The 13,569-nt window shown below is 38.5% G+C and overlaps 1 protein-coding gene across 4 annotated transcripts in view; it reads left to right on the forward strand.

Moving 5' to 3' along the window:
• The window catches only part of LOC121002810 (myocardin-like), a 48,646-nt gene that overhangs the window by 10,843 nt on the left and 24,234 nt on the right, over positions 1 to 13,569 (forward strand). For 2 of the 4 annotated variants that reach the window (XM_040434386.1, XM_040434404.1), the window contains exon 2: positions 12,792 to 13,081. The exons of the other annotated variants lie outside the window; for them this stretch is intronic. The gene's annotated coding sequence lies outside the window, so the exon portion shown is untranslated. The remainder of the gene's footprint in view (positions 1 to 12,791; positions 13,082 to 13,569) is intronic. 4 annotated transcript variants of the gene reach the window in all.

The raw sequence follows: 13,569 nt of genomic DNA on the forward strand, positions 1-13,569 counted from the left end.
AAAAAAGTGAGCATAGTGTGGGCAAGCAAGGAGACAGGCCGACAGGCCCATCTCATTTACCATTTTCCATGTCTGTTTTAGGTGTAGAAAATGGTCTAAATGTAAGACTGCTGGAAAGCTGTCTCACATTTAGACTGGCGCTGAATACGCCGGTGCCTCTACATAACTTTGGCGGATCCAACGCCAGGGCAGGGGCTAAAACACTGGTCTTAATAAATGACACCCATAATGCTTAGATGCTACTACAGTAGGTGATAACACTGCTTTGTATAAGTGCTGATCCTCAATAAACTAATTTTCCCCATGTTAATTAACTGGAAGAATGTTTAGCGGCCTATTGCACTAGTATATGAACAGACTTTTAAATGTATATACAAAATTTTTTGTATTATTTCATAAATCAGTAATCTAATTTAAAATAATCAATAAACATACAAACAAAATTTAATTGCCTTTTTTCTTAAAATCTGCTGCTTGCTTAATCATACAACTATATAGTGTAATATGTAGATGATGGTCCTGGAAATCAAGTGCAGAGTAGAGGCACTACAGATACAGATATCGCCAGCATTATTTTGACACCAGCTGAGCCAGGTTGTTCACTATAAATGGGTCGTCTAGCCTTTTTTACATGATGGTCTATCTTCAGGACCATCGCTAGCTGATCGACAGAGGCCTGGCAGCCTGCACCCCCAAAGATCAGCTGTTCGGGTGTAGCTCCAGCACTAGAACTAGACAACTACAACCAGAAAGACTATATAAAAAACTGCACATCCAATATATATAAAATATAACAGTTTTTATTTAGCACCACAACATTAAACTCTTGTATACAGTAGAAATCTTATATAGGGCTAAATATGTCCATACAGAAATGTGTGCAAACTAGTCTTCAATAAGGACAATCATGAGTGCCTGGACAACCCACAAATGAATTAATAAATATATACATTGTGCTAAAAAAAAGTGCATAATGGTTATTATCCATAATATGAAAACGGGCATCCAGGTCCAAGTAAGCCAATTACATAATGTAGATCACTATATACAGTACAGACCAAAAGTTTGGACACACCTTCTCATTCAAAGAGTTTTCTTTATTTTCATGACTATGAAGGCATCAAAACTATGAATTAACACATGTGGAATTATATACATAACAAACAAGTGTGAAACAACTGAAAATATGTCATATTCTAGGTTCTTCAAAGTAGCCACCTTTTGCTTTGATTACTGCTTTGTACACTCTTGGCATTCTCTTGATGAGCTTCAAGAGGTAGTCCCCTGAAATGGTCTTCCAACAGTCTTGAAGGAGTTCCCAGAGATGCTTAGCACTTGTTGGCCCTTTTGCCTTCACTTTGCGGTCCAGCTCACCCCAAACCATCTCGATTGGGTTCAGGTCCGGTGACTGTGGAGGCCAGGTCATTTGGCGCAGCACCCCATCACTCTCCTTCATGGTCAAATAGCCCTTACTTTCAAAGTTTTCCCAATTTTTCGGCTGACTGACTGACCTTCATTTCTTAAAGTAATGATGGCCACTCGTTTTTCTTTACTTAGCTGCTTTTTTCTTGCCATAATACAAATTCTAACAGTCTATTCAGTAGGACTATCAGCTGTGTATCCACCTGACTTCTCCTCAACGCCACTGATGGTCCCAACCCCATTTATAAGGCAAGAAATCCCACTTATTAAACCTGACAGGGCACACCTGTGAAGTGAAAACCATTTCAGGGGACTACCTCTTGAAGCTCATCAAGAGAATGCCAAGAGTGTGCAAAGCAGTAATCAAAGCAAAAGGTGGCTACTTTGAAGAACCTAGAATATGACATATTTTCAGTTGTTTCACACTTGTTTGTTATGTATATAATTCCACATGTGTTAATTCACAGTTTTGATGCCTTCAGTGTGAATCTACAATTTTCAAAGTCATGAAAATAAAGAAAACTCTTTGAATGAGAAGGTGTGTCCAAACTTTTGGTCTGTACTGTATATATAATTTAATTCATGGCAATCACCTGTATTACGGCCTATCATGGTATGCACATATCAAATAAGGTGCCATGCCATGGAATCCCCGGTATTCCCAGAGGAAAGCTACTCATGTCTGCTAAAGTGCGTAACCGGAATTGCATCTCACCTTGTGTTGTGTTGGTAAATAAAGATTGTTATATTTCATATATTATTATGTTATATACGTTATATTTTAAATGTGCCCCAGGTTGTTATTTTTGACTAGCACTAGAACTAGTTGAAGTCAATAGGAGCCGCTTTGGAGTGATGAGCGTTGTCCACTACAATGTTGACAGCCCTCTGCAGCTCCTCGCACTGACTTCCAGTGACAGAGCTACATAAAACAACTGATCAGCGGTGGTGTGGGGTAAAAGTCCCTGGTTGATTAGCTAGGTCAAAATAATGGTTGTCACATCTGCAGCAACAGATCAGATCATTTATTTCATTGTTAAAGAAGCAACATATCTCATCATTTGGATTTTCTTAGGGGCCCAGTGTATTCTATGTAGCCACTATTTGTGCTGAAAACAGCAGTTGTAATTTTCTAGTAATTTGCAATTTTAAAGGTTTGTTAATGTCCATATCATACTTCTCAACATTGTAGTTGGTGTAGCCATGTTCACAGGATGCTCACAACCAACCCATAAATGGCCATTTATAGGTGGGGGTTATCATTAGAGATGAGCGAAGTTCTCAAAACTTCGATTCGGCTGCTTCGCCGAATTTCACAAAGAAATTCACTTCATAACGAGTAGCAGGCGCAATGATGGGGAATAGAGATTGCGCTGCCACCCATCATTGAACCCCTCAGATGCCACATTCATCTATGATGAGCATAAAGGGCTGTCAGGGGTTAATCTGTAAAAAAAATTAAATACTCCCCTTATCCATTTGATCTTGAAGAGCCCGCTGAGGCCATCTTGCTTGAAGATCCAGAGTGAAATTTCATGCAGTGCATGATGATGTCATCACACTGGCTGGTGTCCAGACGTCTAATGTCACAGTGCACAAGATTTCGCGTGGGATCTTCAGTCAAAATGGCCGCTGAGGTCTCTTTGCGAGCAAATGGATGAGATGAATGTGAATTTCTTTTGATTTACCGCCATTTTAGGGAAAATTGATTCGCTAACACGAAGCACAAGAAACTTCGGTTTTGCAGCGAATAAAATTTTCCCTGAAATTCGGATCGAAGTACAGTTTGTGAACTTCGATTTGCTCAACACCTGTCATCATAAACCCATTTTTTTGGCCCAGCACAGCCCGAATTTGCCAAAACTATCCCTGAAAATTTGAGACTGTGGCCACCTATGTCATAATTAAGCAGGACCCTGTTACTCTGTAATTGTAAAGTGTTAAGGAATATATTAGTACTATATAAGAAAGATTGTTGTTATTTAAATGTATACTGAGTGGTCCTTTGTGACCAGGAAGAGATAAGGTTAGAATCTTTTTTTTTTTCTGGCTGCGATTTTACAGGCAGGGAGATTATTCATGAGATTCATCAATAATGTAATGTTATCAATAATGTTATCTGAGGCCCAGAAAATACAATTTGATGAGACAATTGCGTTGGAAGATCTTAGGGTTTCTGTCCAATCCTTTATAGGGTACACTTCCCTGGGTTCTGATGGCATTCCCTTTACAAATGAATCAGCCAGAACTGGCAGGTTCACCAATTCTATGTCAGAGGCGATTATTATTCTAATTCCAAAGATGGGTAAGGATCCTCTGGAGAGGGAATATCTTTGCTTTATACAGATGTGAAACTGGTGGTAAATGTTTGGACTATTAGATTAAGTGAGGATTTTTTTTCAAAAAATATTCACTTTAATTTGTGCTATTTGCAAATATACATCTGGCCTGTAGGGAATCCTGCTGTGGCCTGTGGTACTTGCTTTGGAGGGTGATAGAAAGAAATGGCATTAGGAGGAACTTTACTGGCTGGATCAATTATTATATAACTCTCCATCTGTTTAGGTTAATGTTTATGGGACACTGATTCTATCTTTTAGTCTGTCTAGAGGTACACGGCAGGGTTGTCCTCTCTCTCCCTTATTGACATATTTATAGAACCTTAGACAGGATATTAAAGGAAATATGTCACAAGGAAAATCTCTGTTGAAGTAAAGCCATAGCCTAACAGCACTCAGTACCTTATTTCCAGATGTGCCTTTGTTCCAGCAATAGATGTTTTTTATCCTCTGAAAGTCCAGTTTATTTGGTATGCAAATAAGCCAGTAAGGTGCCCAGAGGGGTGTCATTCTTGCAGGAAGAACCCCAGACACGCCCCCTGACACAATGTGTCCACCCACCCCTCCTACATCACATTCAAGCCATAACTCCCAGCATGAGGGCGGGCTTAGGCACTAGCAGGGGGCATGCCTAGGCTCCTTCCTGCAAGAGTGATGCCCCTTTGGGCACCTAACTGGATCATTTGCATACAAAATAAACTGGATTTTCAGAGGATAAAAAAACATCTATTCCTAGAACTAAGGCACACCTAGAAATAAGGTACTAAGTGCTATTAGGCCATGGCTTTACTTCAATAGCGATTATCCTGGTGTAAGATTTCCTTTAAGGGTTTGGATATGGAAGGCAGGGTGATTTGAGGGTCTTGGTTTCATCCGATTTGTTTGAATATTTGGGTATTCATTTTTCAGTGAACTTGAATAATTATGTCTTGCTTCATTTGATGGCCTTAATCAGTGATGGTCAGTTCGCAGTGTTCGCATACGAACACATGCGATCTGCCATCTTTATTCCCAAGCCCGGCGATGCAGAGGTAAGTCCTTACTTGTGCCTGCGCCGCGAGCCGCTCTGAAACACATGCGGTCACCGGGAGCAGGCAGTTCCGAGAACAGCCTTCATCGGGCTGTTCTCGGAACTGCCTGCTCCCGATGACCGCATGTGTTTCAGAGCGGCTCGCGGGGCAGGCACAGGTAAGGACTTACCTCAGCATCGCCGAACTTGGGAATAAAGATAGCAGATCGCATGTGTTTGTCAGCGAACACTGCAAACTGGCCATCACTGGCCTTAATATCTAAGATTAGACCTAATATTACAACATGTTTAAAACCACCCCTGTCTAGAGAAGATAGAATTGCGCTTATTAAGTTGGTTTTCTTGCCACAACTTTTTTAAATGTATTGAGAGAATGCCCCTTATGGATTGATGATAAACTTTCTAAACTGATTGAAAAAACTTGAGTGATCTAATAATATGGGGAAGGAAGCGTGTTAGAATGGAGATGTTTTTTTTATGTAAGACTCTCTGGCGGGACAGGGGGGTAGGGTCTATCTTTTTCCTTTTTTAAGGAATATTTTCTTGCCTAACAACTTCACATTGGAAGTATAATCTGGCTCTTCCGGTACAGTTGGTGAAGAAATCATTATTTAATGTGTTCACATTGTTGGAATCTGGACAATGTGTGGCAACCATAAGGACTGGCTAACTAATGTGTTAGTAAGAAAATGTTGTATAACACTGAAAGAGATGCTGGGGATAAGGGGTTCCCTTGTCTTTATACCCCCTCCCCCCCCCATTGGGGTAACCATAACCTGACGAGTTTATTAAAATGTCTGACCCTCATTTTTAGGAGAAATGTGGTATATTTTATATTTCTCAGGTGTTGTAGTATTATTTCTTATGATAGTTTAATGCTGATTTGGAGTACGGGTTTTTTCTTAAATCTTTGGTCATGTGAAATCAGTTTTTGTCGTAATAGAGAGAGTAAAGTTAAATTACAAATTGCGTTTAATATTCAGTGATTCATTATGGTCTTAATAGCATAAAGCGTACTAAAGCTAGACAGGTACTCATTTCAAAGGTCATGTTTTTGGTGAGATTAACAATCTGGATGGCAAGAGTACCTCCAGACCACACTCTTGGTGAATATGGTAAAGAAAGTGAAGGAATATGAGAAAAAAAATATTATAGAAAAGCAGGAACAACATGAAGGAATGGCTAAATATTTGTTCATGCTGGGATGCTCTCTAAATTGTAGTTTTTCTCTTTCCCCTTGCCTTTGTAACTTTCCCCTTGCCTCCCTCTTTACAGGACACCATATTGGGGTAGGATTTTGTGGATTGGGGGGGTGTGATTGTTGTGATTTGTATTTGATATAATTATCTGTGTTTTATGGTTACAAGTAAATAAGAAGTTAAAAGAATGTATACTGAGAACCTAAATGTTAAAAGCAGGTTTGATTGATAAAGGACCCTTATGAATGCAGATAGTTTTAAATTGAATGCAGAAAATCCACAGTGTAATAGTACCAGCAAAGTAGATTTAGCAAATCTTATCCAGATGTTGCAGACAAAAATCTGCAGCAGAAAGTGACCTGTGGTGCAGATTGGTGCAGAATGTCAAATTATGCTTTGGACTTTCACTGCAGATTTTACCCTTTACAATACATTCTTGCAAAATCAGCAGCAATTCTGTATATAACACGTGGATTTTGTGGCAGCTTTGTCATGGATTTTGCTGTAGAAACACAACAACATCTTCAGCAGATATTTTATAGTGCAAATTCCAATGTATGAACTCTTCACTGTGTGGCCATACCATCAAAAGAGCACTCAACTTAAAAATAAATGATAAAAGCAATTAGGAGAGAAACTGTTCCTCTATCTGCCGGGATTTCTGTACCTCATTAAGCATACTGTACTTGTAGGAATCTTGTAGACAACACAGGTGTTAATTTCCTAATTATCCCTTACCATTTTGGTTGACAGACATCTGAGTTGTCAGTCTTACCAAAGGAAGCAAAGGTTGTCATTCTTGTCTCAGGAGGAAGGGGGGGGGGGGGGGGGGAGGCTCCTGCTAAAGCCAGTCTCATAGCCAGACACAAGATTGTGAGGAGCAGGAAAGGTTAATGGCTGATCTTATCAGGCACAGAGAGAAGAGTTCTCTATATTTAGTGTTTACATCTTTGACAGCAATATGAGACAAAATTTGATCAAGGGAGGTGTGCATATTAAGACTAGTGTTGAGCACGAATATTCGAATTTCGAATTTTTATCACGAATATAGGTACTTTGAAAATTCACGAATATATCGAATATAGTGATATATATTTGTAATTTCGAATATTCCATTTTTTTTAAAACAATTATTTTTATATTCCATTATTTTTTTTTTAATCAGTACACATGATCCCTCCCTGCTTCTAGCTTGTGGGCCAATAAGAAGGCTGCAATATACTTGACTTTAGGAGTAGTGTTGTTTGCGAATTTTGCTCTATATTCTTTTTTTTTCGAATATTCGCTATATTGCTATATATTCTTGTTTAGCAATATAGCGAATATTCGAAAAAAAACGAATATAGAGCAATTTAGCTAATATAGTGCTATAATATAAGATCATTACCTTGCCGATTATTTGAGTAAAAAAAAATCGTAGAATATAACGAATATTCAAATTTTCGACGAATATTCTACAAAATATTTGCGAAATATCGCGAATTCGAATATGACCCCTGCCGCTCATCACTAATTAAGACAAAATTTCATGGAAAAGGCTTTCAATTTCTATGTTCCTTTAAGAGCAATGAAGCTTTTTCCCTGGAATGATACTTAAATGTGTGGAGTGTCTTATAATTTAAGACAGAAGGTGCTACACCAAGCTTCTGTCTCTTACAACAATTACATTGCAATCGCAATTAGCTTATCTATCTTTTAGTTTCTAATAGTGTTAATTTAAAATAGCTTAAATTATCACTAAAATAAAATCAATGTTATAATTGCTTCTCCTATATTTGAACATCTAAAATTTAAGGACACATTTATTAAGACCGGCGTGTTAGACGCCAGTTTTAATAAAGGCCCATAGCTGGCTGTGGTTCCACCAAAGTTATGGAGAGGCCTGCACCCAGCTCCAGTGCTAAATGTAAGCCAGCTTCCTTGCTGTTGTACTGTAAATTTAGACCATTTTCTATGCCTGAAACAGGTGTAGAAAGTTGTAAATGCAATAGGCCGGCAGGACCCTTCCCTGCCCACGCCACGCCCAAACTTTTAGACCTGGCGTGAGTGAGGCGAAGTTGCAGATAGTGGCGCAACTAACAATTTAGGCGTATTTCAGTATAGGAAATTACCCCCTTAGTATTTCTCCTGTGCAGAAAACCGTAACACTACCAAAATGTGTGTACCTTTACAGACATCTTCAAGACTGTTGTATTACAAATTTAGTGCTTTTTTTATATATATAATACAGTGGATTATTTTTCTCTATTAGCCAAAAAATTGATTTGTGAAATTTGACAAGACAAACATTTTACTTTAGGCCATACTGTACACATTTAATGTAATAACTGCCTAAAGGGGTTCTCTAACCCAATGAATGTTTTATTTTATTTTTTTACACGTAGCTTATAATGGTATACAATAAAAGGAGTATACAATGCTGGCAGTCCGTCCTCACTCCATGTGGCCATGAACAGTCTTCTCACTGGTCCACACTTCAGGCTGTTCATGGCCCTTCTTGCCAACTTCCTTTGGGTGCACACTCCCATAGGCCTAATCTTTACCCAGCCAATGGCAATATTCCCTGAGGTATATAGAGTTGCTTTTCTCTATTGTAAGGTGCCTGAGCAAAAGGTTCCTAGCTTATCTAGTCCTGCAAAAGTGTGATGTTATATGTTCCTGCCATCTGTGCCTGACTTCTGCCTGATCACCATATTGACCATGTGCTTGCTACTTGCCATGACCTATGGACTGACTATTGTATTGCACAAACTCTGTCCTGACCTCAGCTTGCCCTATGATGATGCTTTTGCAAATCCATCTGGTGCTACTCACCAAAGTCTCTTGGCACACCTCGGTCATCAACCTATGACTGGAGACTAATTAGACAGAAGAGTTGAATGGCACACCTCTAGAGTGAAGGTGGTGCTCAGTGGTACATTAAAGCTTCATAAATTTAGAATAAACCACGACACTCTGTTATGTTGTATGAAATTCTTATTTTATTTTGTTGTATTGTTTTTAATCTATCCATATCACTCTGACTGCTGTTAGTGACACTTACTGGGATTTCCCTAAGTTGGAGCCACGTAGTTTGGACCATATTTCACGGGGGACCCTGGGTGTGCCCTGGCTATGTGAGATGAGTATTGGACTTTTTCTACTGACTGGGAATAGATGACTGCATCATACCCTATAGCATTAGCACTTTACTATGCGTTACCTGTTGGTGTGCATATATTACTTGCATATGTAAAATAGGTTTATAGTGTTTGGGGAGGAGGGGGGGAGATTCTTGCTATATAGCTCTCACCCATAGATTTTATATAGTATTTTTTGTGTAATATTGAGTGATATGATTATGTGTAATAAAGATATTTTTCTATATTACATATGTGGTTCTATTTAGTAGGTATAGTTAGTTGGCATGGTTCCACACATGAAATATATGCTTTGGTTTATGGTTGTTGTTCTACTTCTAGAAGTAACAGTCTAAAGGTCCCAGCAGCATAGTCTAGATCCCCGTACAGAGGATAAAGGGTGACTATCAGAGGACCACCTTGCAACACCCTCAGGAGTAGCCCCAAGCCAAATCTGTTCAGTAACACAGTGCACAGTGTCACACTCACCACTGCCAGTCCTCTGCACTTCTATGATCTCCTGATTTTCTTTATTTAATGGACTCCAACAATTGTATGGCACCAATCAGTGTCTACTAAGGCCTCAACTGACATCTCTGGAGCCAAGTGAACAGAGACTGGTAGGGAATCAGGAAGGTAGGGGCAGGGGATTGGTAAGATGAGTATTACTCATTTTGTTCATACAGTTGTAAGCTGTGCAAACAAATTGATGGTGTGCATGCATGATCACCACACTATTCACCACAATGGTACAGTACTTGGCAGCCTGTTAAACAGTTATTGAAGTTGTAATTACTTATTGTGCAATTTACACAAGGGACCCTGTTAATCTGAATTTTGGAGATTCCAGGGTTCAGTCCCCTAGTGATCATACCGATCACTATCCTGTGTATAGTTGTGTTGACCAATGCCGTTTATGGTAAAACCTGTATAAATACATCAAGATATTACAATTAGATTAATGGGGTCGTAAAAAATAATTGTATTAATAGGCTGATTTGTAATATACAGTGTTAATAATATATTAATAAATTACAGATTATGGTTTGCAGGTTGAAGTGGGTTTTCTGAATATTATTGCATACTGTATTCCCTAGATATGCCATGAAAATCTGATTAGTAGTGGCCTGGTAGCACAGAATCCTCGACTGATTCAAATGGTGAGTGCTCACTTCATTCAGAGCATGGGTATTTGCTCTCCATTTTAATCGATGAGATAAGAAAACAGCGAAATGTGGGCCCTTACCTGGTGTTTGCCAAAGATTTTACTTTTAAGGAGGAATTGCATTCCTTTTTACTCCTGAAGGGCTAGGTTCCTAAGAGTCCAACATGATACAGCTGGAAATATAAAGAAGTGCTTTGCTGTAAACTCTTTAGAAAGAGCCTTGACAAGGAAGCAGGCAACATGGCCGCATAGATATGAATATGTAAAAGCTCTTTCTTCTGCCCTAATGATCTAATGATACTTTGTATACACTATATATATATATATATATATATATATATATATATATATATATATATATATACAAAACCTGCAGACACAAACTAAGAAATAATATAGGATTAAAAAAAATATATGAAAATTACAAACAATAAAAACTGCATTATATACAACTTGAAGACTATAGATTTTTAATTGGGCAACATATATTAAAACTAATAATAAAGGTTAAGTTTTAATTAGGCCATCCAACAGGAATAAGATAGATTTGGTTCTTGAATTTATCCTGGGCCATCTAGGGTCCTTTTGCTCCCTACTGTAAACGCACTACATGTTGCTGCACCATTCTTAATCTCATTTTTCACAATCAATATTTCACAAGCGCAACACTGTTTCATCCTTTATTGAATGTTACATTGTGTTAACAGGTTCCATATAACATTTTACTATATTGCTATAAACTGACACTATAGATGAGCCAGTCGATACAAACATTTGGAAGTTTGATCTAAATTTGTAAAAATAAAAAAAAGGTTCTACCGGTTTTAAATTTTGTGTGATTCAGTTTGGGAGAATCAAGGTGTGAGAGAAAGTGAGACAGAGAAATTTGTTTAATTGACACCTTTCTTATGGATTTTCAGTAGATTGGGTATCAGTCTAGAGCAATGTCTAGCAAATGAGATCCAGTGATAAATTTATTAGCTGCAGATGTAAAGTATTCATTTGCAAGCCAGTTAATCCCACATAAGGCCCGATCATAAAATACTGTAACATACTGGAACAACTTGTGGCAGTACAAAATGTCTTCCTGAAACATCCTGGCATGATGTAACTCTACTATAGTATTCACTCCAACCCACCTACAAAATAACTGTTCAAATGAGGAGAGGTATTACAGTATTTAGTAGCATATAATAATATAAAGAATGTATTTTTGAGTTTTCTTCCAAATTTTCCTCATTTGCCGTTTTCTTATATCTCCCATACTTGAATCCTCCCTCCTGCTTTATGTCACTGCTGTCCCAATAAGCCTTAGGGCAGTGAGATGTGTCCTGACATCCGCAGGACATGTGACACTAACTAACCAGCTCATTTTCTACCTCCACATATTGAAAATGAATTCAGGAGCTGTTTCTAAAGAACATGAATTTTTTTCTGTGCGTCATTGACACTGAGCACATGTCGGTCAACAATTGCTGCTCTGGTCTTCTCCACAACCTCACTGTCCATGGTTGTCTAATGATGTCATATATGAAAGGACAGTTGAAACTTGGGCTTGTCAATCAACCTCTGGCACCTGTGCCATTAGATCTGTGTAAATCCTGACTTGGCTGCAACCAAACACTGCTCTATTACCTCACTGGAGGTTTTCTTTTTTTAAGTAGCCCTTTTTTTCTTCCTCTCTGCAGCACCCGGATTAGTTAGGATTCCCCTCACATACCAGGGCAGATTTAATGTTTATCATGTAAAAAAAAAATAATACCTTGACAAGTGTTAGGCTTCTGGAATGAGCAATCGAGCAGTTGCATGTTAACTACTACACCAGGGACACAGAACAAGTAAATGCAATTTAACAGGATGTCCCCATCTTATAAAGAGATAGCATTTCATGCCATTGCTTCATGATCTGTGGGAGTCCGACCACTGGACCCTCCACTCATCCTGAGAATGAGGGGGCTGGTTAGGTGCTGTGTCCCTTCTATATTCTCCCTCCAGACCAGTGCTCTTGGCCACCGAATTTTGCAGAGAACTGCAGCTGGCCTCAGCTTCACCCTGACTAGTGCATCACTATGGTCTCCTCACTGTACAATAGAAATGTGTACAATTCAATGGCTGTTTTTCTACATTTATACTGCACTGAACTGAGACATGCATAAGCTGAAGTAACTAAAAAAGGGGACATTTACACAATATTCCAAAAATCTCTCTCACACTCCTTTTCCTGCACAAATAATCATAGTATATGGGGAAGACCATTATACTCATATGGGAAGGACTATCAAAACCTGGGTAGGATAGCACACTGGACACTAAATATAGAAGATGTTAAAACTAGGAGTTATGCTGAATTAAAAAAAAAAAAAAAAAATCTGCTTATCTTCTCCTTCACAAATTAGATGCCATGGTCAACATTCCCTTCAATAGAGCTACAAAGTGAAAGAAACATACATTTGTAATGGAGTTTTGAGGATTGTGAAGTAATACACTGCTTTATTTGTTTTCTATTCTGTGTTTTAGAGGGGAGTGAGAGAAAAGGGAGTGGGTGTCTGATCAAATTACTGGAATAAATAGAAGTCCCCGTCACGAAAAATCATTCAGCTGCTCAGCACAAACGTTGGCCAGGGACAACTGCAGGGGGCATGAAACTGCTGGAAATAGAACATGACCCAGTCTTAGTATGTCTCCTTGGTCTTCTATGTCATCCCAGAACTAAAGAAATATGCTGGCATGAAATTTAACACACTGGTGGCAATGTGGTCAGAAAACCTGTGCAGTTTGCCTTTATACTACGGATCCATGGATTTACAGTTATGTACAACTTGTTTTTTTCTTCCCCTTCTCTTTATATTGCTTAGGGAATATGCTTATTCTATGGGAATCCAGAAAGAGAAATGACTGATAGCTGACAACTGTACACTTTATGTGCACTCAGTTTTTCAAGGGAAAATCTGCAGCAAAATCAACACAAGTTACATTTCTATTTGTCACAGATTTCACCCTGTGCATTGCAAGAGGTTGTCCTGCCATTCCCCCAATGGATATTCTTAATTAGCAGTTCATGTTGGAATTATTTAGAAGTTCTTATGACATTTTTTGGCTTGCAAGATATGCTGTAGTTTTGCATTTGGATTTTATTTTTATTTTTTTCGACAGGCTGGCTATTCCTGGGAAGAATTAACTTTGCTCAGTTATCATAATGTCATTGTTTGATAGAGTTGATAGTTGTACTCACTTCTAGATTGATTCTTAAGTGACTCGTGCCAGTGCTGTTCAATTGTTTTAACCAGCTCAGGTT

The sequence above is a fragment of the Bufo bufo genome, chromosome 1 (genome assembly GCF_905171765.1).
Source record: "Bufo bufo chromosome 1, aBufBuf1.1, whole genome shotgun sequence".
Lineage (NCBI taxonomy): Eukaryota > Metazoa > Chordata > Amphibia > Anura > Bufonidae > Bufo > Bufo bufo.